The 25080-nt window shown below is 37.1% G+C and overlaps 1 pseudogene; it reads right to left on the bottom strand.

The window, feature by feature from the left end:
• Window positions 1-25080, bottom strand: part of LOC107653626 (syntaxin-binding protein 5-like) — a 40316-nt pseudogene that overhangs the window by 4914 nt on the left and 10322 nt on the right.

The raw sequence follows: 25080 nt of genomic DNA, 5'->3' as shown, positions 1-25080 counted from the left end.
TATATATATTCCTAAAAAATAAAATCCTGAAAAAAAGGTTTCATTTTCTTTATGTAAAATTAGAGATTTCACAATAGATCTTCATTTGATTTAGGGATGAAATATGAAATATTTTCAATTATGTGACTTTGTGACATTCATTATATTGTTTTTCTCTATACCATACTTAGAAATAAAGGTTCTTTATTTATTTCTGGCAAAGGTTAAAGGTTCTTTAGGAACCTTTCCATTCCACAAAATGTTCTTTATATTTTGGAAAAAAGGTTCTTTAGATGATTTAACTGTTCTTCCCACTTTTTAAGTGTACTGTACATTAAAATGTTTTGATGGTAAACATTTAAAAAGTTTGATTGATTAAAAACAGTATAGATGTCAGACTAAAAGAATGATAAACAATCAGACAGAATTTTAGATCGCTTCTATTTAAGACATTTCAGAAAAACAGATTTTTATGTTTGAGTGCCAGATTAATGCTTACACAGATCCTCTCTGTCTAAGGACTGAGCCCCGCCTCCAAACAAGCCCTTGAAGAAGCCTCGGTTTGGAGCCTCTGGTGTCTCCACTGGAGTAAACAGCTCTCCGAACATCTCCTGCAAAAATGAGCACCTCAAAATAAACGCCAAAATGTTTACAGGTATGATAAAACAATGTACACAGTCTGACCTGCAGGTTATCACAGGTTTCCTGGCTATAGGTGATTCTTTGGATCTCAGTGGGCGATGTGAGGTACAGTGCTTGGCCTTGGTTTGAGAAACAGAAGGTTCTAGCTATCCTCATGTCTGTCAGGGGAAGGTAGTTCATATCTAGCAGTGGCCGCAGGCTGGGCAAACTAAAAAAAAACAGACGGCTTACAGACTTATGAGTCAAAAAACTAAATATTCAATGGCTTTGAATATCAGGTTAATCATGTTACCTGAGGGTCATGATATGGCCATTGGCACAGAAGCAGGCAATGCCGACCCCTGCAGTCATCGTCACCACATCTGCTCTAAGTACGAAGGAGGTCTCTGTGATGTTGTGTTCATAGACACAGTTTTGGGAGGGCATTGCCACCACCTTAGCCTGTTTCTCTGAGCAGACCACGGCGTACTGACAGTCCGGGTTCTCCTGAGAAGAAGGAGGCGAGGTGGGCCGGCGTCTCCGTGGCCGTTCTCTCTCCTCCTCAGGGGCGTTGGGCTCAAACCAGGACTCGTAAACATGGGGCAGAAGGGTCCCGCTGGCATCCAGCTGGGCCATGCGCAAAATACCTCCCTTCAAGCGCACTACTGGACCTGTGATGACAAGAAGTCAAGTTAAATGTATTTGTATAGTGCTTTTCAAAATACATATTGTTTCAAGAAAGCTTCATCAAGAAAGTCATGATGTTAATGTTTATAGTATCATAACATCTTCATGCCTAATAGTTGCATTCATCAGATCTGAGTGACAATATAGTTACATTCTGCGATGATAAAAGCAATTAAAATTTGATATATAAGTGTACTGTATGTATGCGGATAAAGCAGGACATATATATCCAACTTTATAAAAAGAGCTAGGCAATAATATAGTTACGCTTCGTGACAAAATAAACAATCACATAGCCGAGATTTGCTATATAGTATACTGCGTGTACTTTATACATTATATGCAAATAAAGCTGTATATACTTATATATGCAACTTTATATAAAGAGCTGGCCGATAGTTGCATTATACAAGATTTGCTATATATGTATGCAGGTGTGAAACCAACAGGTGTGCCTTTTTCCATCAACCGCTGTTTCCATCCAAAGTTACAAATTTAAATTAAAGCTGCGAATGTAACTTGTGCGAAAATTGTAATATTGCATGAAACTTGTTTCCATCCCATGTGTTGAGTTCCACACAACACAAGGGTGAAAAAGTTCTTCACACATATTTTGCTCACATTCAATTTGCAATTTTGACTTACCGAGTTTGGTTTGAAAAGTGACTTCTGTGTGAGAAGTGCTTCATACATTGGTACACTATTGACAATAAAAATTTCACTTTTTTGCCAATTTCAGTTATCCAAGTTATCTAATCACATGAATTTATGCGCTGAATCCATCACAGTTTATGTGCATTTTGTGGAATGGAAAGGTTCCTTGGATGTTAAAGGGGTCATATGATGCTTTTTTAAAGATCATTATTTTGTGTATTTGGTGTAACAGAATATGCTGACAAGCTTTAATGTTCAAAAAACACATTATTTTTCAAATACTGTACATTATTGTAGGTCCTCTATGCCCGGCCTCTCTCAAACGCTTCGTTTTTCTACAAAGTCCCTCCTTCCGACAAGCGCAGTCTGCTCTGATTGGCCAGCTGACCCCTTATCTATGCACAATCAGCTTGTAACACTCCAAAGAGAAAGGAAAACTTGAAATCGGATCATATGACCCCTTTAAAGGAAAAAATGATCTGCCTCAATGGAGTGCATACATTTTTATGCACTTTTTAAGATTTTATATGTGTATTGGCAATTCTATCTGGTGTTTTTATGCAATTTCCCAAAATTTGTGTAAAAATATGTGGATGGAAACAGCTAATAATAGGTACATCTTACCACAGAAAGAGATGCCCACAGGCTGTTGCATCCTCTGCTCTGGTGTGGAGGGCACAGTGAGGGCGATGGCCAGCATGCTGCCCAATGAGGTGCCCACCCACAGGCTGGGCACTGCCACAGTCTCACTCTTCTTGGACAGGGAGTCACAAAAGTAGAAGGAAGAAATGACCTCACGTGACTCTCTGTCAATGCTGGTCACACTGGAGCTGCGTGAGCGGCTGAACGAGTTATCCCTGGCGTCTGAGGACACGGTGACCCATCAGGGACAAAAAGACAATAATAAGAGGACAATTAGCATGACTTTTTTTTAAATCAAGTCTGAATCACCTCAGGACACCTGAAATCAAAGGACAAAAACAGTCAAGCCATTAAGCAGTTAATATATTGATGATACATTCTTAGTAAATACGTAGTGTTAATATAAACTTTGTGTTTCATTGTAGCGTGTGATGTGCAAGACATACAGGAACTGCACACAAACCATTGCCATGAAATCACCAGAACAATTCCATTCAGTATGAACAAAACTCGCAATCACCAATTACAGAACATTGTTATGCGGTTTTATTTTCACTCTCAGAGACCCAGATGCATTCAGATATCTTTCTGGCAAGCCTATAATTTTAGTGTAAATACACATTCTAAAAGCAATGCAAAGATGAGTCTCACCAAAACATGTCTGGATCATGTTTCTCCCCAAAATCAAAAGAAAAATAATCTATTTTCTAAAAGCATAAAACTTAATAATATTTTGGGGTAAAATATGACCTAAGTTTTTTGGTTGATATTCATCTATAAAATGTCTGAAATTTGTCAGTAAACTTAAAAAAGGGAAATATCAACAAATCAAAACTAGAGAACTTAACACAGGTTATTGCTGGTTTGATGATGTTTTATGTGTGTATTTTGGGATGATGAATGAATTTTTTTGAGTTCTGTGTAATGTTTCTGTATTCCACTAATAATATTAAACTTTAATCTTTAATCTGTTTAAAATCAGACACTGAAAAAAAAAGGTGAGGGAATGTTTCAGTTTCACCAAAACCATAATTGGACGGCATCAAGACAACGGGCAAACCCCACACGGCAGGCTCCAGTAAGAGTTAGTATGAACCAGACCAAGTCAGGTCAGCCTAAAATAGGGCCACTCACTGGGGTCACAGAATGAGGTCTCACGGAAAGATGCTGCGCGTTTCTTCTTCATTTCCTTCACTGAACTCTGTTGTTTCTTACCAGAGAGAGAGCAGTGACGCCGTAACCTCCTTTCTATATGCAGAACAGCGTACATTATAACTAGCTAGCACATATATTGCACCTAAAAACTTTTGTACACTTTTCCATTCATGCATGCCAGTCTATATTCTATATAGCCCTATTTTATTGGTCTATAACACTTGAAGAATGGTAGTGCATGATATCCCGAAAACATGATTTAAAGTTACTTGTTGTAGGGGTGGGTGATATGACTAAAATCTTATAGCACGATATCAGTCATTTTATTTCATGTAGCAATATACAATATATCATGATTTAATAAGTCATCAGTGATTAAATAAGAATAGGAAACTAATTACAAGCAATAGGACAAAAAACCTACTGTAGAACATATAAGAAATGCTACATACATTGTATAAGGTAATCAAATGCATAAAAACGGCATATTCTTTACTGTGTAAATTAAATACATATTTCTTTTTATTAAAGTTATAAAAGTGATTTAGTCAAGAGCAGTTAGAGATTTTCTCTATTTTGTTGTTTGATTAACATGAATGACAGACAGCAGGAATATTAGACTGCTGTCACTTTAAGAACAGCCTGGATCCAATATACTGTTATTACACGCGTTTTCTCTCACAGCTGTTTGCATTCACTTAAGACCTAAATTACTGTGATTAAGAGGATACTTGCAAAGATGGCCATTTTGACACATACAAGGGTGTATTTAACCATTCAAGCCCTATAAAGTGGCAAAAATAACTCAGTTCAATACTCCCGTGCTCTATGAGCACCGTCTTGACGTGCGTGCGCCTCTCCGACAGTGCTCAGAAAGTCTCTCAGACAGCGCATGCATATAGTGAAATGAGTTCTGAATGTTTCAACGGCTTAAATTCACTTATTTTTAAAGCGCAATGCTTAAAAATGCATGCAAACGATAAGTTTTCATGACCACATAGCACAGCAACGTCGCGTGACCGTGTAACCGCGATAGAGACGATAGTCCAAAATCTCTGCCAGTTGACAAATTTCTACTGGTTAATCATGTCTACCAGTATATCACACACCCCTAACTTGTTGCATGCAAAAAAAAAAATTTTATTATTGCAGTGTCTACTATATGTGACCCTGGACCACAAAAGCAGTCTTAAGTCGCTTGGGTATATTTTTAGCAATAACCAAAAAAACATTGTATGGGTCAAAATTATCGATTTTACTTTTATGCCAAAAATCATTAGGATATTAAGCAAATTTACTACCGTAAATATATCAAAACTTAATTTTTGATTAGTAATATGCATTGCCAAGAACTTCATATGGACAGTTTTAAAGGCGATTTTCTCAGAATTTAGATTTTGTTTGCAGATTCCATATACCTCAGATACCTCAGATTCCAGATTTTCAAATAGTTGTATTTCGGCCAACTCTGCATAAAAACGCTGACTATGACTAGTTGTTTTTCAGACCTGTACAGTTTAATCGGGCAGTTCTAGGCTAGAATAAGCTGCAAACTGGACCAGACTTTATGCTGATAATATAGGTAGACTGATTAAAGTAATGCTCAGTTTATGTCAGCATGGAAGATTTTGATCCCCTGCAAAAGATGCACAGCTACTCCTAGAAACTAAAGTGAGAGAACAAATTCTTACCATCTTTCTGATCAGCAATCATGTTAATTTTCCGGGATATCTTAGCTGGAAAAAAGAAAACATTGTTCTGAACATATAATCAAAGTCATTCATCTGTGAAATAATGGTTACTAAAGTTAAATAAGAATTTAAGTAAGTATTAATCAACCGGTTTAAGAGAGAAATAAGCAGGTTGAGACTAAATTTATCAGCTGGAGGATCATGATGTAGAATGAAGCCAAGAGCAGCCATGAGCCCATCAGCAGCCTTAAAAAGAGACGTTTGTTCATCTAGTATGTTACAATCAGAAGCAACTTGATCATGCCCGGAAAATTGCATAGAGATTAGTGGCAATGAAACCAGCACCGATCAAGAGTCAGAACACCAGGAGCCTCATTTCTCTCTAAAATGTCTGTCATTGTGTGTGATCGCCCTGTCTATGATTTCAGATGTTCAGTAGAGATCTGTGTGAAAACATGATCTGATCAAAATCAGAAATATGTTTAATGTCTGACATCATTTTCATCATCCTATGTATTTTTACCCTTGAGACGCACCAGAGCAGAGTAAAAGCCTGTGATGTTAAAGAAGGTTAGAAAAAAGCACTCCTTCAAGAGACACAATTTCTAAAATGATGAGAATAAAAGTTTTAATCTAAAATGTCACTGCAGTATTTACAAACCACTTTGTAAAAAAGATTACAAAAACTTTTTTCTTTAGATTAACATGCACTTATGAATCATTCCCTACTACCGTTGAAAACTTTGAAAGTGGTAAATACGGCTCTCAAATAAGATCTCACTGGTCCACCATTTACTGGCACACCTAACCACCAAGCAGCAGACACACAAAGCTCAAGTTCAGCTCTACTACGCACTTAAGCAAACCCATTTTAATTTGTTTGGTTAGTTCATTTGGTTAGTGCACAAGTGCCCATTAGCACAGAAACTGAGAGACCCAGACTGCTGTAATATGAACATTATACAGTACCAAAGTCATTGGCAAAAGTCTTGGATATCCGCTTGCTTTTGGACTTCACTGGAAAATGTATTGAATAGAACCAATCAAAGAAAACAAAAGATTTCCAAGGACAAAAAAGCTGTTTTTATAATGTACCGTACCCTTGTCAATGAACTTTTGTTTGCTGTCTTCATCAGAATTGCACGGTGAACCGGAGCCTATAGCAACAACACAGTCTGCATAATAATGTGACACAGCCGATGGGGTCATATGTAACTTTTGACAACTATATGCATATCAAAGTCAAATTCCTTGTAAATGAAATGCACTTAAGTCAGCACACCTGACTGGGATTCTGACGATGCTTGCAGAATTGTTTCAATTTTTAGCTGTGCTAAAGATTTTTTTAAGTATAATAGAGCTTCACGTCCAATGCTCTGGCATTGCAGCGTTTGTCAATATGTCTGTCTATAAGTTGCAGTGTGCAATTTCTGCATGACCAATGGAATTGCATGGGTTTGGCGGGACTTCCAGTTTGTTCAAACCATGCCAACAGGGGTCCTTTAGTTAAGTTTAGTGCTGCAGAAATTACACTTTGCACCTTAAAAGGCACAGTCCACACAAAACGAACATGCTGTCATCATGAACTCAACCTCACGATGTATCAATATTGTTTTATTCTCTTTTGTTAAATACAAGGGGCTAGAATACTTGAAATGCAGACACATATTACTAAATTTCACATTTTTGGAGCTTGGCAGTATAAAATGAAAGTGGGTGGTGATTAATGAAAAACAAAGGATTTCTGTTCCTGCCTCCTTAAATAAACGTTTAGAACAACAGAAGAGTGAGTAAATTATGACAGAAGCTTCATGTTTGGGGGAATTGTTCCTTTAAAGGTCTGTCAATCAACTCATCATAAACTATCATCAATCAATGCTCTCAATACATTTTGTTATACCAGTAAATTTGAGGGAGAAAGAAAGAAGAAAGAAGAAGAGGGAATCTTTACCTGAAGTTGGTGATTTGCATCTCTCCTCTGGTGCGGCTGATGCATCATTACCATCACAAAGACCTGTTGAAACAAACAAGTCTAACCAAACAGCCTGGCTGACTTCATGCAATAAACATCACGTAACACTTAAATAATAAATCAACACAAAAATAGACTATAGTGTTAAACAAAGAAAAAAAGAAGAATGCAGACAGATATAAAGAGAAGGACAAGACCTTTGATGAGTGCCATGTGACTTACTGAGGTAAGAAGAACGAAGCTTTTTCATAGATTCAGAATAAAAGTTAGAGAGGCCGGACATGCAAGACTTCTTATGCAGAGTGTCTTTACGAAACCACAGAGAGAACGAATATTGAAAGGGTGAGACAAAACAATGACACAAAATCAAATGAACAGCTAGAAGGCCTTTGAACTGACAGAGTCCAGAGACTGGATTCAGGGCAGATTGGACATTTGTCCTGCCTTTATTATTTTCAATAAACGAGTGAAGTCTAAAAATAATAAAAAAAATTATTGACAATAAATGCACAAGAATGCACAATATTAGTGGTCAAGATAATGATTACTGCAAATTAAAAATTAACATTTTTTTATTATTATACTACCCAATTCCAACAGAACTGGAAGCTTGTTTCCGCCAGATGATTAAAAAAATAAAAAAGGTAATTGTGACTTCTGATTTTTTTTTCTATCACAATTCAGACCTTTTTTTCTCCTAATTCAGACTGTTTTCTCAGAATTGCAAGATATAACCTCCAATTCAGAGTAAAAATATCAATTGTGAGATACAAATTGTGAGATCAATTCAGAATTGTGAAAAAAAAACAGTACAAAACAGTACAGATGAAAAATTGTGAAGTGATTGATTACTATTAAATAATTAATAAACTGCCTTTTCAAACACCTCTTAAAATTGCTATTTGGTCACATAAACTGGCAAATTGGTCAGATTTTTTGTATCAGTGCATCACTAACAATAACGCAAAATGTCACATGGCCTTAAATTCAGTCTGTTGGCATCTGTGTATTTCAAAGACTGAAACTCAGATGAGTGAACAACAAAAAGAACAAGCAAAGACAGGGGACAGAAAAGAAGAAACACCGGCGCCCCTTTTTGAGCATATGGATCGGATGATTTTCTAAGATCGGTGCAGATGGTTCCTCGGCCAGAGACGACCACTTGCAGTTTGAAGGATGCAGGAGCATCACGGTCCGGAGACTGACACTGCTCAAGATGAGCATGTGCTTTACATTATCAGACAGAAACACAGACTGACAACATGCAGAGGTTATGATTATTAGTAAGAGGATGAAGCTTTCTCTTAGATGTCTGTTCACCTGCCGAGGGCTGTCTGGTTTTGCGGGGTGAGTGTGGTTGTCTGTGGTGAGGATCTGTTGAGCCATACAGCTCAGCTGTGCTCACGTTCAGAAGCAGAGTTTTCTGAAGGTAATCAACCACGGCAAGTCCATTACCATTGCCAAAAGCAACTCTGTAAAACACACAACAGAGTCACACTACCGGTCAAAAGTAAGGAATGATTCAGATTTGCACCAATGCAGCATTTATTTGATCAGAAATACAGAAAAAACAATAATATTAAGACACATTATTACAATTTAAAATAACTGTATTTTATTGTAATATATTTTGATGTGTAATTTATTCCTGTGATGCAAAGCTGAATTTTCAGCATCATTACTCCAGTCTTCAGTGTCACATGATCCTTCAGAAATCATTCTAATATGCTGATTGCGTTTTTCTTATCATTATTATTATTATTATTGTTATCAATGCTGAAAACAGTGTTTGCAGCTTAATATTTCTGCCAGCTGTGATTTACTTGAGAATTTAAAGTATGGGTATTATGTCAAAAAACAAAGTTGCACTTAAGCATCTATAAATAAAAAGTGCTATTTCTTAGCTTTAACAGTTTGCTTTACAACATTTGCGCAGCATTAATTTAAATCACAATTTCTACTCAAGGCTTCAGAACACACCAGATGTTAAACTGAAATCTCCATCCTGAAACCTGAAAATATTAAACTTTAAATTCAGCAACAGTTGATTTTACGATTATTTGACATTTGTTTGTATATAGTTGTTAACAGACTGATTCAAAAATCTTTAGCGATGGTAATCAGATTTAAGAGCATATTGTGGCTCATTACATTTGTGCATTTCAATAGTGTTCAAGTAGTTCAAATTCTTAATTATTGTAATAAAGAACAATTATTCAAGCATGGCTGCTAGGCATTAATATGATGGATCATGACACATAAAACTTGTCTGAAAGATAATGAACAGCTGTTGTGGAAAGGAAGTGTTTTTAAATGCTCAGTAAACACATCATATATGCGGTAAATGAGCTACTTGAATTTCAGCGGAGACCAGGACAACTAGATGAGCTCCAGAGACAGATCCCCAGTGAAGACCTTGTCTCCTAGACGGCCATCGGGACAAGACCACGGGTCCTTAGATTGTCCTCTGCACAATCTAACTTTGCTGCAGCATGGATCAACCTGCTGGTTTGTCTGGCCGGAGGAGAACTGGCCCCCCGACTGAGCCTGGTTTCTCCCAAGGTTTTTTTTCTCCTGGTTCATTGGTTCCTTGCCGCTGTAGCCTCTGGCTTGCTTAGTTGGGGACACTTAATTTCCAGCGATATCGTCGACTTGATTGCACAGATACTATTTAAACTGAACTGAGCTGAACTGACATCACTGAATTCAATGATGAACTGCCTTTAACTGAAAATTGAGTGTTTACTGTTGTCCTTTTGCATTGACACACTATTTTCCTATATGATACTGTAAAGCTGCTTTGACACAATCTGTATTGTTAAAAGCGCTATATAAATAAAGGTGACTTGACTAGTGTTGTCGTTTCGTGGACTTACAGGCCATATGCAGAGTTGACGGCCAGGCTGGTGATCTGTTGTGGCGGCTCCCCGCTGACCCACACCAGCTGAATGAGCAGCTCCACCTGGTAACCCGGAGACTGTTTGAGAGGAGAACTCCTGACCCTGGCCAAGTAAGACACAGGACACAATTAACTACATGCTAATATAAGCACAGACCAAATCATGTGGTCAAAATTACACAAGAAAAGACCATTTCATTAACATGTGAAGCGACCAAAGTCTGAAGTTTATGTTTTGTTGTTTTTACATGCTGCTTCGGGACGAGTAAATCTGAAATAGATGAAAACAGACTGTACTTGAGACAGGGCACATTATCTCGCAGGCCGTCAGACGAGTTGTTGCTGCTGCTGGTGGAGGGGTGGGACTGAGGCAGGCTGGTCTGAGGGCTGGATGAGGTTCCTGGGGTGGAAACAGCTGACGCCTGCTCGCCTCCGCCTTCGGGAGACTCCACTTCATTCAGCTCACACTGCATACGCACCTCCAGGAGCTGCAGACACAAGACAACTGTCATCAAATCTATACAATCATGTGCATGTTCACAGATGAAGATACAGATTTCCATGCATTTAATGGCCAAAAAAATGATTAAGTCAGAGTTAATAAAGCAGTTGACATGAAAGTAATTGTACTCTGCTCATAAGAAAACAGTCAATTCATTTTTCTCATACATTTTCTTCAGTTTGTCCATAAACACAACTACCTATGCAAGTCATTTAATATTTTAGCATTTTCAACAAAACTGACTGTCCTCATCTTGAACTGTGAGATACAGAAAAGTATTAAAATGAATGATATGGACAGAAATGATATAGATAGAAAATGAATGTGAAAAGAGGCTCCGCCCCCTGAGTGTGTAAGGGGAAACAGAGAGAAGCGGGGTCGGAAGAGTGCCTCGCTGGTTCAAGGCGGTTCTCTTATGGCGCTTTTCCACTGCGTGGTACGACTCGGCTCGGTACGGCTCAGTACGGCACGGCACAGTTCGGCTCAGCACGGTTTGCGTTTCCACTGCAGTTTAGTACCGCTTTAGAGTGGGCGGGATTATTCACATGTCGTTTTGTTGCGCCGCCTCTACTACCACGACTCCTAAAAAAACCTTTTACATTCCGCGTCGCCCCATCAAACTCTCGCTGGATCCGCTCCTCTGCTATCAACGAGAGGAACGTCTGTACTTCCGCAACAGACAACAAAACTTTTTGGTTGTTAAAAAAAAGGTGCGCTCGTTCAAAACAGTTGCGTTCGATACTTCGCTGGCTGTGCTGATTTAAATCTAGCGGTTCTTTTGTGTTTGTGTCGCAAGTTCAGTGACGCAGGTAGCAACGATTCTCTCCGGCCAATCTGTGATCAGCAGAGTTTACACGTCACGTTTTAGTAACGGTATGGTTCACTTGGAACCCCAACCGAAGTGGTACTAAAAAAAGTACCAGGTACCAGGTACTGTACCCAGTGGAAAACCCCCCAAAAGTGAACCGTACCGAGCCGTACCGTGCCGTACCATGCAGTGGAAAAGCGCCATTAGAAGTCGGGGTGTGTACGGCGTGGGTTGTTGCCGACAACAGCCCAAATAAACACCCCTTTTGCATCAAAACACCTCATCCTTGTCTGAGAACGTTACAATATATTAGCCTTATCTTATTATTCTTCTTTTTTTTTTTATTCTAGGTGTTGAAATGATTTTAGAGGTTGCCTCTACAAATGAATTCACATATTACCTTGAAAAAATCTTTTATATTAATTTGAATTCTATATTTTTTTTTTCAAGGTAATATGTAGTCATAAGTCAAAAATCTAAAAACACAAAGAAATCTCCATAACTCCCAGAAACAATTGAAGGACACCTAACAAGTACAAAATTAAGAAAAAGAAACAGAGGGACAAACAAAGGAATATCTGGCGGAAAAGAAAATATATAGAAGGGACATTAGATTGAACTGCATATGGTAACACTGTTATTAACTGTTATAATGAAATATTAACATTTCTACATTTATATACACAGACTTCTCTTGTAAAGTGACTCACCAAATTAATTTCTAATTGAGAAATTTCTTGGGGAGCTTTAATATTATATAATATTGCTAATACACAGACAGGAAGATATTCTCCAGGCTTGTAAGTATAAAGAAGAGTTTCACCCACTGTTAATTATATTTGTAATATATATGTAGAGCTACTTCCATGTTTATTTATTCTGTCCAACGGTGTGACACTTCCTCATTAAAAAACAAGGTTTTTAGCATTAATAAGCATAAATAAGTGAGAGCTTTACTCATTTGTGTGGATGTAGCATATGGTATTCTAACTGTTGGAAAACGTGTCAAAACAACTTCATGCTTAATGAAATATCCTGCAGTGTGCATACTGAACTCCATCTAAAACGGCTTTAAACAGCATTTTTATAATTGCGTTATAATCACCATGCAGTTTTTAGGACCTCATATTAATATTAAGCATTTGTCACATACCAAGACCATTTAAAATGAACTTGTTAAATGAAGAACGTAAATCAATTAAATGTGCCTTAGACAAATCTATACATTTTAAACGAGTATCTTGTTCATTTGTTCACTGCACATTAGGGATGCACCGATACCGATACCCCGATACTGAGCTCTTGTACTCGTACTCGTTAAAAAGAAATGTTGAAGGTGTCTGAATAAATTTTGGTTTGACTGTATCTATTTGATAAATGAAGTTAACCAACTAACATTATACATACTCTTGGTTTCTGTACCCAATATTTTAAAAATTTACAAATGCAATAAAAATATTGGTATCGGTACTCGGTATCGGCAAGTACCTAAAATAAAAGTATCGGTATCGGGCGAGTACTGGAAAAAGTGGTATCGGTGCATCCCTACTGCACATATATACATACATCCTGCACATTTACACATATATACATGCATTTAAATGGGTCAGACCTGAACCACTTCAGTGGTGACTTCCTGTTTGCTGAACCTGTAGACTATGACATGAGCCGATACTCCAGCCACACAGAGCACACGGCTCTCTGGACACCAGGACAGAATCTGGATGGCAAACGGATCTTCATCCACAATTTCAGTGCTGGATTTCTCCTCTTTACCACGGGGCTTCTCAAACACCTTCGCTGTTTTCAGCTTATACAAAACCTGAAGCATTACTGACAGACACAAAAGAACAAATTCAGCATCTTTATTAGTTGTCGCTAAATATTTTTTACAAATTATTAGCAGATATGATTAGCAAATCTGCAAACTTCAATTGCCATTTCTGATTTAAATTGGAGAGAAATCTGTAAAATATCTGCAAAATCTGTAAAAATGTCTTAAATGTAGCTGAGAGTGTTTCACTCTTGGTAGCTGAAAGCATAATCAAACTGGCCAACTAAAAATAATGCTGTAGATTGTACTTGTGACAAAACATAAAAGTATGTTTTCTGAGACAGAAACTCACATGCTGAGGCATCCCAAAACTTGATCGATCCATCAGCATGCCTGTTGTTTTCATAAAGAAAACAGAAGAAAACGATAACAGCCCTGGCGCCAAACAGAAAAGCATTTTTCCTTCCAATACCAAAAAACTATTTCCCTCTCTAATCCAATTATTATACATGAAAAGGCTTCGGTACAACAAAGAGTGTGTGCATGTGAAAGATCACTTACCCAGTGATGATAATCTCTGAGAAACTCAGTGTTCCCTGGCCCCAGTTACCGCCACTTATGGGCCATTCCTGCATTAAAACACAGATTTGGATCAGCCATTTTAGGACTATCCATTTGCTTAAACAGCGGAGGGCAGAACATTACCTTCTTACTGAACCCTTGTCTCTTCTGTCTGGAGCCCACTGAGTAAAGTGCAGGAATGACTTCAGCTGGACAGTCCGCAAAATATTCGCAGCAGGTCACTGGAGACTCGTGGATGGACAGAGGATATGGATTCTCAAAGATCGGATACCTGCGCAGAGAGGTTTTTATAAAACAGCTGCACAAACCAAGACAGTGTGTATAACGTGTGGCATTTACTCACCCAATTTGTGCAAGGTCAGTGACAACCAAATCCTTCTCCAGCAGGACAACAACCGCATAAGGCTCCTGGAAATCTGTGGGGATACAGAAGGAACAATTATTTTAAACACTATATATATATGAAATAACATTTAAAAAAAGAGGAAAAATTAAACCAATGCTGCTTTACTTTGCCTCTGTTGTTTTTAAAGGCACTGTTAATTATACAGTAAACGTTATGGGAGAAAATCCAGCAATAGGTGGGCCATAAGGCTCCTGGAAATCTGTGGGGATACAGAAGGAACAATTATTTTAAACACTTAAATTTCAACAAAATACCACTTATTATTCTTATTTATTTAGCGAAAAAAATGTTTTTGATAAATGCTTTTCATAACTAGATTTTTATTTTAGTTCTTGCATAAATGATCTACTTTGCAACAACAACTGTCCAGTCTAAAAATTATAGTTCATTAAAAGAAAAGAAATCTAAAGGTTTTTTTTCCTCATTATATTGCCCAACATAGAGCACTTTGTCTAGTTTTAATTTGTCAGTATTTAACTACAAAAATAAATAACATAAATATGTCAAAGAAAGCATATATAGATATTATAAAAGTATATAAAAATAAAAGAAAATAATAATCTCCATTATATCGCCCAGCCCACTTAACAAAACAAATGAACAAATCTCATTTTTCCATGATGCAAAGAGAAGCCAAGCCGGAAGTGAAACAAATGAGTGCTTCATCCAGAAAGAGTGGAATGAAAAAAATGATTAAAAGTAATACAAAATGTACTGTCATATTAGCTGTATATTTTATGTCGGTCTTCTGAAAAACATCATGTCATCCCCGTAAAACCCATAAAACTGAAGCATCTATGCCAGACAGTCTCTCGCAATGCAAGGTTGCACAAGTCTCAAACCAATGCATCATGCTCTGTTTGCTTCCTGAATGCAACCCTGAGTACATTTATTGTCATATTAGCTGTATATTTTGTCAGTCTTCTGAAAAACATCACGTCATCCCCGTAAAACCCGTAAAACAGAAGCACCTATACCAGACAGTCAACGTGTGCAATGCATCATGCTCTGTTTGCTTCCTGAATGCAACCCTGAGTTCAGCTTCCTCTGAGGCCTTACCCTGCCCTGGTAGTTTTGTACTCCACTTTCAAGATGGGTTTGCAAGGCTCTGGCTTCTTTCCATCTTTGGGCTGTTTACCTGGGAGAGAATATTGCATGGTAAACAAGGTGTGCAAATAAATATGCCTTCATGTATTTTATTTCCTTTTCTATCACAATTCTCTGTATAGTCTTATCATGGGAACCACAATAAATTAAGTGAAGAAAAGAATTCATTTGATTCTAATTAGATTCCAAAACCATTTTCGGTGCATCTACTACTCATTTTAAAAATAATAACATTTTAAATTTGAATGATTAATTTCTGTAAACAGATTCTGCACTTTTGATAAAGAATCATGATGCACTTGTAAATAGATTATTTTGCTTCACCCTTACTAAGGAGTTGAATTTCTTCAGTGAAAAATCTGCAGTATTAAAGCTGAATTTTGTAATTTTTTGGAGGTTGAAACACATTCACACAGTGAAACACAATGAAACACAGTTTTTAGAAGCAGAGGTTGTCATGGCTGTGCAAACTTCTATAGTGGTGAACAACAACAACAAATATAATTTTTTCTCGCCCATTTGCACCAATAGCAAAAATCCATGATAATGTATCTATGACTTTACAAATGAGGAAAAAAGTATAGTGAGATTGATTACATTGGTCAGAGAAGAGAAAGATGTCAAATTTGCAATCACACCCTTAGCCGCTGTGTTAGAAACACTCACACTGTTAAGGCTTGTTCACACCGTGACGAATATCGCGCGCGATTATCGCCGACGTTTAACGCGCAAAACGCGAGTCGTAAAAGCGTAATTAAAAAAAAAAAAACACCTCGGCCTCGTTTTTTGGTTTGATGTGCCGCATTAAAAACTGGCCGGCCAATGAGATCGACACTTTTGTTCACGTGCCTGGAGCTGCTGAAGTTACAGTAAAACAGGACTTGGTGGCGCTCAAGCACAAAACGGTCTTGCCGAGCACACACTGATACCTAACGACAAAGAGGAAGTAAGTAGACCAAGAAGATGCATCGAGGCAAGATGAATGTAGAGCTGCTGGTCTCATTGGTGTCTGAACACAAAGGGCTTTATGACAAACGTGACAGCGACTACAAAAATCTCGATAAGAGGGAGTTGTTATGGAGAGGAATTGCAGATCAAATAGGATTCGATGTATTCGATGGATTCGGTATAACTGTTGAAACGTGTCATCACAGTCTGTGAAAAGTATCCATAAGTAAGTCATTCATAGGCTGATTGCCTGAAAGTATAGTGACTCTTTAAAAACATTGATCTGCTTCAGAAACCTGTTTGGAAACAATCATTGGTTTATTTCATTGGTGCTGCTAACGGAACTCAAATGACACACTTCACCTCTACGGTCTTGTAATATTTATTCTGTGCTCCCTGAAGCGCTCAACCTGAGGAACTTGGAAGGGAGTTTGTTTGGGCAGAAGCTTACCATGCGGCGTAATGATCTGGGCAGGCTTGGCAGGAGCGCGTATATTCCATGTGGTAAGCGTGCCATCTGAGTGACTGCATACAAACTGTTTCCCCTCGTGATGCCAAGCCACAGAGTGGATCGCCTACAGGCCAAACAAAAGATGAGTAATCAACCACAAGAGAAACCAGGTCAGGCAAACTATGGTTCATGGGTTGTGACAGCATATACGAGTCAACAATAATAAACATAACAAACATCTTAGTTCCGTTCCTCATTGATAACACAAATGCTTCTGAAAAAAGTTACTTCCTGTAGACTAGAGTTGTTTATTTGAGTACTCAACAGATATATCAAGTGATCTGTCCATTTAGCCACATGTCACCATATGCATGGTAAAAATAATTTTTTCGATGTTGTAAATAACACAAAGGTTACTGGAGTCTGCTTCACAAAAAAAATAAAAAATATTTCAAAATGTTTGATTATATATCAATATGGCCATAAAATAATGATAATTATTATTACTACTAAAATAAAACATACAATTAAAAACAAAATGTAAAATAAAAAAAAGAACATTTAAGAACAAGAATTTTATTTTACATTACAACTGTAACAGGAAGGATGGAAGCATGGATGGAATTGTACAGCTGTTAATATATTTTAAAGTAAAGTTTACTGCATTAAATAGAATAACATGCAATAACTGTTGTGTTTTTGTGATCAGTCACTACTGTCACATCTGACAGTACTTGGAGTACATCCCATGCAGACCTTCCTTCCTTCCTTACAGAACGCGAGTAAGTCGTTTCGCTTTAAACAATGCTCTAAGTTTGTCCCCCACCTGCATATCCTACAGTAACAGTCTCACCTCGTCATAGTTGTACCGATAGTCAGCCTTCTTCGATTTCAAGTCCCACAGCACAACTATGCCACACTCAAAACCAATTAAAAGCTGCAAAAAAGAGACACAACTTTTCTGAAATGATGCAATTTGACAGCTGAGCAATCAAAAAGGGTTCTGTGGGAATATACTTAATCCCAAAGGGTCAAGGGTTCGTACTTTGCCTTCGTCCATAGGGTTATCGCTGATATGAACTACAGGTCCAGGGTGAGTCTTTGAGGAACTGTTGAAGAGAGGTGACAGTTTATGAGGAAAATATTTCGAGGTGGTATGCAGAGATCATGCATAATGACCTTGAGTAAATATTTGTACATAAGACCTTTAATTAAAATCTCCCAAACCCAACAGTAGAAGAAAACACATGAGAATCACTGAAGTTCACAGTGTCTAGACACTCACAGTTCGATGGCTTTGTTCCACATGATCACATAGCCTGAGAGGGTGAAGGACTCCACATTGACAATGTGAATGTTCCCTCTTTCCGTGCCCACGTACAGCCATTTACTCTGAAACGGCAAATGGCAAAACGTGATCCTGCCAAAGACAAGGAGAGAGCTGACCTTAATCAAAGTGAAATATCCCGTGATTATCTCATACGATGGCGAACATTTGACTGATCTGTGCCTCGTGACACATTAAGGATGAAATGGCAATAACAGCAGAGTGAAATCTGGCTAAATGAATGAGTCACGGTTGATAAATCATCTGGTATTACTGTGGACGACTGTGCATGACTGCCATTGTGTGTCTTCTGAATGGGACACCAATCAAGACTACATGCAACTGAGGACACTTGAGAACATTGTCCTGCCCTCTTGTCTCTGAACAAACATTCATTTCAAGCCTTCGTGGTCTGTTGATTAACAGAAAATGTAGAAACTCAAAGTGCATTGCTATTTATAAAAGACAAAAACTTTGAAAAACCAGGTAAGGCCAACTTTTGTCTTTTCTGAAGAAAATGTGAGTGGTGTTTGCCTGTGCTGCCACAAAAGCACAAAAGCTTCTCTTTTGTTGATAAGTGCCTCTCATCAAGTAAGAGATTGATGTGTTCCCAATGCATGTTAAAGCGACCCATTCTCAGAGCAGATGATATATATATAATTTGCGCATCGATAAGCACACCAAGTCATATCACAACAGTTGCGCATGGTTTATTTGTATACAGGATGCTTACCTCTCCCGATTAAATTTAAGAGAATGAAGGATGGATGGAAGTTTTTGCCTCAGATTCCACAAATGAATACTGTCATCTGCCAAAGCACTAACCAGCGCCCCCTATGGACCAAACAAACGATAACACAATAAAGGACTAAAGAGCTCTACATTTGTAATTCATTACATTTTGAACATATTAAAAGACTAAATATTCAACCAAAAGCTACAGGCAATGTCAGGGAGAGGGATAAGACCTGGAGAAAGTAAGAAAGAGGAAATGTCTATACAGATGGTCAGGGCAGAACTCACTTCATTGACAAGAAACTCCAACTGGATGACAGCCGATCCGCTCTCATGCTGGCAGTAACACTCCACTCCTGCTCGGCCGAATCTGTAGGCTCAGTTAAGGTACATACATCTCTGAACACCTCAGAGTCCCTGTTAAATGTGCTGAACACAGGATATGACGACTAGTGTATAAAAATGCATTGCATAATTAAAGGGATATTTCACTCACTTGCAGAGTATTTTTTTCTTTCGAGATGAGATGTTAGGCAGAATGTCCAAGCTGCAATTTGCATACAACAAAACTAGATGGTGATTTTTACCGCCAAGCTCCAAAAAGTAAACCATATGCTTTCAATTCTTTAGAAATCATACAATGTTTTGTGTAAGAACTAGTTGACTTCAAGTTTTATTACTCTTACACGTGTTTACGGCAAACAGCACTGATTATTGCATGTCAAATATGAGAAAAACATCTTGGAGCTTTGCAGTAAAAATTATTAGTTTTCATTACATAGAGAACAGCTCAAACTTTTTGACCAAGATTCTCTTTTTGTGTTTAAGAAAGAAAGAAAAAAATACAGGTTGAATTACAATAGATAGACTATAATACTTTACTGCATGACTATATAAATAAACTGCAAAAAGTCACAGCATCTAAAAATATACACCTCATATACACCACGGTGGTGGTTGAGGAGAGACCCCCTCATATGATTGTAAAGCGCTTTGGGTGTACAACAATACACAATAAAGCGCTATATAAATGCATCATTCATTCATTCATTCATACATTTTAACATAAAAACTAGATGTTGAGAAAAAAAGTCTCTCAACATGTTCATGTTACTTCTCAACTACCCACAGACAATGTAAATAAGCCACCAGGGTTCGGCACTAGAGGGAATCTGTGTTCCCAGAGGTCTGTGCGTCATATTACCGAGGGTCTTGTCCATTGACTTAACTAAATGGATTATACAAAAGTCTTTAACCAGAGTCTTAAGTCTTGTCAGTGAATGCTGCTTCAGCCCTCTGGAGTAATGCACTGTAAATGCTCCCATAAACCCCTTCTCCAGCAGGACAACAACGACTGTCTCGGTCAAACAGTCATTCATATTCACCAGTCCAGCACTGTGTTGCATTGCATGCTTTCTATGTGCATTTAGGCACAAATGCAAGTTCTGTTCCATATCAGGTTGCAGATTCCAGTGTTTCATAATAGGTGAGGAAATTGTTGTGTTGTTGGATGTTTACGATAACAACAGTTCTTTCAAATCTGTTTGATCGTAATATGATCCAAAGAAAACCCACAGATACTTTATAGTGTTCACTTTTATAAAGGTTCCAAAAAGGAGTTTTCTCAGCAATGCCATTATGCAGGATGCAAGAACCATTATGGGTTCTCCAAAGAACCTTTCATTAAATAGTTCTTAAAAAATAACCATTAGAAGAACATTTTAATAGCCTAAAGAACCTTTTTCGACTGTAAAGAACATTTTGTCGAATGGAAATGGTTCCAATGGATGTTAAAAGTTGTTAATGGAAACACAGATGCCAATTAATACAAAATAGGCGAGTGAAAAGAGCCTGTGTGACCCAGGGGCGAAGGCTATCTCACTCTAGCAATATCCTCAGATCAGAAAGCTTCTTATCTGCCAAGAAGAATCACTTCAAAACAACATATGGGCGCTGTATGTTGTTACCTCAGGACATCTAACACACTTCTCATGCCAGGGAATGAATGCTAAAATAGTTGACACTATAAACAGGAAATGGGTTTCTCGTCCGTATTGAATCAGTGGTTTCCTGCAGCAGTGTGCTAATTTCCTCTTGAGTGACTTACAACTGTGAAGATATATTTATAAGACCTGAGAGCCTTACAAGTACACAGAACCAGCTTAAAGTATTTGAAGCTTGACAGCATCTAATATGTTAACTCTGTGTTCTTCAGTCACACGCATCCTACCACTGCAAGCTAATGCATCTCTGTTAAACAGATCAATTATGGTAAACAGCATTGGTAATACTTTATACAGGAAAAGAGCCATTACACTGAAGATGAACTCACCTTGCTGACGCGACCATTTGTGAACAAGACAGCGCCAGAGAGTGCAAGAGGGCAATAAACTAAAAACAAGACGAAACTATGGCCTGTTTCATGCATTTAGTCACGTTAATATTTCACAGCTTCTTCATAAAACACACTAGAGATTCACTGATCTAGAAACTTGCAATTGCTCAGCCACTTTTAAATTGGGTTCAAATCTCTAACCTACCAATTTATATCCTTAAATATTACAAATTTAGTAAGATACCAGAAAATCTTTTTTTTTTTTACTTCCCTGCAGCCTCAGCCCTATTAATCTTAGAGACAAAATTAGAAAAACAGATACATGAGATATTATGGACATCAAAAGCTGACAGGAACTTCAACATTTCAGCTGTTAATTTTTGCAATGGAATGCACCAGCATTTTTTTATGGAAGCTAACCAGGACTATGGAAAAACTATATTGTTTTGGTCTGTTGTGTAGAACAAACAGTGTTCTACTATATTATGTTATTTTGAAGGAAAATCGAACCTAGAAATATTTAATGAAAGAATGACAGAAAAGTGATTACACCAATGTTTGCACTCAGTGTATGTGTGACTTATATTTACTTGTGTAAATACTGGGAGGCCTCACTGTCGAAGAACTTTACTACAACTGGCATACTGAGTTCAATGACCTAAATTGAATTACCAAAACTTTATTTTCTGCTAAATGAATAAATGTAAAACTTTATTATCAGTTTCAGTTTTCAGGTAAAATTTTCATTTCGGTGCATGATTATTGGGGATTGCACTTGGCTCGCTCCTACATTCAATTCTTCAGATGCGCTGATGGGAAACCAAACAGGGATTATTTACACAGCAGGCTCGCCTTCAACATATTTGGCAAATGGACTGAATAAATAACAGAGGGCTGTTATAAATAAGTTGCAGTAGACCACTGACTCATTATTTATTCATAACTGTAAGCATCAAGCCCATGACCAGCCAGTTTCTCCTCCGCTTAAGCTCTCTGTGGCGCTGGATCAGAGCCCAGGGTCAGACAGCAGCTCTTCACATTCCCTGGGATCTGGAGCCCAACCGAACAAACAGATCGCTGTTCGATTCTATTACTGGATATAATGATCACCACAAACCAGCAAATAACACGTTTTCAAGAGACACGCAGAAGCTATAGAACTAAAGATAAATGCTGTCAAATATATACATTTTAAAGTTTTCATTTACCCGAAAACCAAAAAAATGTAAATGTACTATTGTATTTATTCATTTAGCAGACGCTTTTATCCAAAGCGACTTAATAATTGACATACAAGTTTTGGTAATTGAATTTAGGTAACTCTGTATGCTGTTCAGGGTGCCGTGTTCTCGGGTGATACGAGTCAAAGACGAAAAAAGATGAATATTAGAATGTGTCCTGTTTCATTTGATTTTTTCCTAAGCAAAAAGTAATGACTATCATAGATTTTTACCATGATTTGCAGAATAAACTCACTTTGTCATCTTTAAAACTACTAGGTTTTACCAATTTGTCAGCAGGAAGTTTTTAAAATATATTAAATTAAATTTAAATATAATCAAATTTAGTATGATCAATCATTATTTTATGTATTTTAACAAGTACAGATCAGAATAAGCATGTTGTTTCATTTTTACATAAACATATCTGTTATACTGAATGACAATTGAACATTATTTCACCCATATTTTCACAAAAGTTATTTGAAACATTAAAATCACTTTACTTGCATTTAATAAGCTTTCTATGTATATAAAGTCACTTTTGTAAATTCTATTTGATGCAGGCACCAAAATGGGACGTCTCATCTTTGACCCATATAGCTATATTAAGTTGCAGACACTAATGTCATCATTAATGAAAATTTCTATGAAAACAAAACGTACAAGTGAACAAAAATATTTTTCCTGAAATTAAATTACTGGAATTAAAATAAAATAAAATAAATACAAATTAAATAAAAATGCATGCAATAGACATTTAAAAAAAATCTAACAAAAAAAATCTAAACTAACACTTCATTATGAACAAAAACAGATCAGAATGCATTTGCCCTATTGTTGCTGTTGTTGTTTTTTCAACAAATGGCTAACACTTGGTTGCATACTGGTGAATTATTGTTCTATTTAAATTCACCAATAAATATACACTGTGGGGAAAAAGTTAACGGACTGGTTGCATAAAATGTCAGTCAAATGGCCACTTCCTGTCTAAGTGGGCAATTCTTTGCCAAAATACAGCATAGTGTGTGAGAATAACTTTAAACATACCATCCACTAAACACAGACTTGAGATGAAAGCTGGAAAAGATAATTACATGTGCATACATAAGGATCTGGATTCACTAAAATTAAACATTCCAGCTGGGCTTCAAACTAGGGCCACTTTACAATGAGTCAGTTTGGGGCCAAAACAAAAATCACTGTCCTGTAGAGCAGAACTTTGCTGATCTGTGAGGTTCCATCTGTATAAACTGGCCTAGAAAACACAAAGTTACTCATTGTGAACATGTTCTTTAACTTTTTCCTTTGATTGTCTGGATCTTTTTTTTTTTTTATTGTGAGTGACACTACTTTCATGACAATTTCTCATTACGATAACCCAAAAGTAATTAATAAATGTAAAAACCTATAGTACAAGCATCTATGCTTATTTACATCAAAATAATCTAAGGCAGTACAACAATAATCGCTCTGACTTAATTCATTCTTTTGATTTTGGGTCAAAATATGACCTGGATTTGTTCTTGACAAAATCATTTCCGATTAATATTCAATATGTACATGCAACACAGTTATACGTGCTATAAGGAGCAAATGAACAAAGCTCTGTAACATTTCAAATAGGAAATCCACAGAAAAGTTTTACTTTCTATAGCATCATATTGCCGGCCACAATGGGTGACTCACTTCAAACAACAGGGGCTTCCGCTGAGAGCAAACAGCCGTGCAATCTGATAAGGGTGCTGTCATACTATATTCCCTAATAATACAGGCCTCAAGTGCAAAAGATTACAATGCAGCTAAAGCAGACAGGCTTGTCAACATTCCCTGCAACCCCTGACATTTGTTCCTGGGAACTAAACAGTGCCAACAAGGCAGTAAAGCAGCTCTCCAAAGAGAGAACAAGGAGGAAAAGAGCATAGCAGAGAGGAGCTGACAATGAAGACGAGATGACATGGAAGGTGTGAACTAATCAGAAAACTATCCAGAGGTCCAGAAACGATCACAGCCTTACACACATGCCGGTTCGGTTCAGCACAGCACGAGGTTGTACATCTTTAATAAAACTGCCATCGGAGCATAATTAAAATTCTGTCTCTCTGGCCAAGAGCTTCTTGATTAGTTAATTAAATGAGACTCAAATATATCTAATAAAAACACAATCTATTAACTAAAGGAAGCTCATCAAGACAAGATTGTTGGCCTAAAGTCTTGCTGGAAAGTTGTTAAAGTTTGAAGGTTATTTATGCCTTAGAGTGAAAAAGGCAAAGCCTTTAAAAAAAATAATGTTTCTGTAATTCATTCTTTTTGTTTTATATGCATTTATTTGTATATTTTTAATATATTTTATATATATATTTTAACATAATAATTATAAAAAATATACAAATAAATGCATATAAAATAAAAAGAATGAATTACAGATACATTATACATTTTTTAACAGCTCTAAAATAAATCATATGGGCCAATTTTATTATCATTTTTAATTTATTTTATTTATTAACAATTCCAAGGGAAACAAAAAATATTGTATGAGGTTTGCACTTTAAATGACAAACTGAACAGAATTAAATCATTAA

Source organism: Sinocyclocheilus anshuiensis, unplaced genomic scaffold (assembly GCF_001515605.1).
Source record: "Sinocyclocheilus anshuiensis isolate Anshui unplaced genomic scaffold, SAMN03320099.WGS_v1.1 scaffold1561, whole genome shotgun sequence".
NCBI lineage: Eukaryota > Metazoa > Chordata > Actinopteri > Cypriniformes > Cyprinidae > Sinocyclocheilus > Sinocyclocheilus anshuiensis.
The sequence above is the reverse complement of the archived record's forward strand: the minus strand, read 5'-3'. Positions and strand labels throughout refer to the sequence as shown.